Genomic DNA, 486 nt, shown 5'->3' with positions numbered 1-486 from the left:
ATTTCTCTCTTGCTCTTCACATGAGGCCAGTAAGTGCATCCATATAGTTTTAAATTCGGTATGGCGACCCAGCAGCAATACTGAGAAAGCCTTACATCCAGGATCTGCCTCTCTTTGGGCTTTTTGTCATAAAGAGATGATTAGGTAGGAGCTGGGGAGATGGCTCCATTGTTAAAGAGCCTGCCATGCAAGAAAATTCCTTTAGAGCCAGTTGCGGTGGCATATGCCTGTAATCCCAGCATACAAGGAAGTAGAAGCAGGTGAATCTGTGAGTTCCAGACAAAGTGAGTCCAGGAAAACCAGGGCTACACTGAGAAACCCCATCTTGAATAAAAGAAGAGGAAGAAGAAGAAGAGGAGGAGGTGGAGGAGGAGGAGGAGGAGGAGAAGATGAAGAAGAAGAAGAGGAGGAGGAGGAGGAGGAGGAGGAGGAGGAGGAGGAAGAAGAAGAAGAAGAAGAAGAAGAAGAAGAAGAAGAAGAAGAAGA

The sequence above is a fragment of the Psammomys obesus genome, unplaced genomic scaffold (assembly GCF_907164565.1).
Source record: "Psammomys obesus unplaced genomic scaffold, mPsaObe1.curated_primary_1811, whole genome shotgun sequence".
Classification (NCBI taxonomy): Eukaryota; Metazoa; Chordata; class Mammalia; order Rodentia; family Muridae; genus Psammomys; species Psammomys obesus.
The sequence above is the reverse complement of the archived record's forward strand: the minus strand, read 5'-3'. Positions refer to the sequence as shown.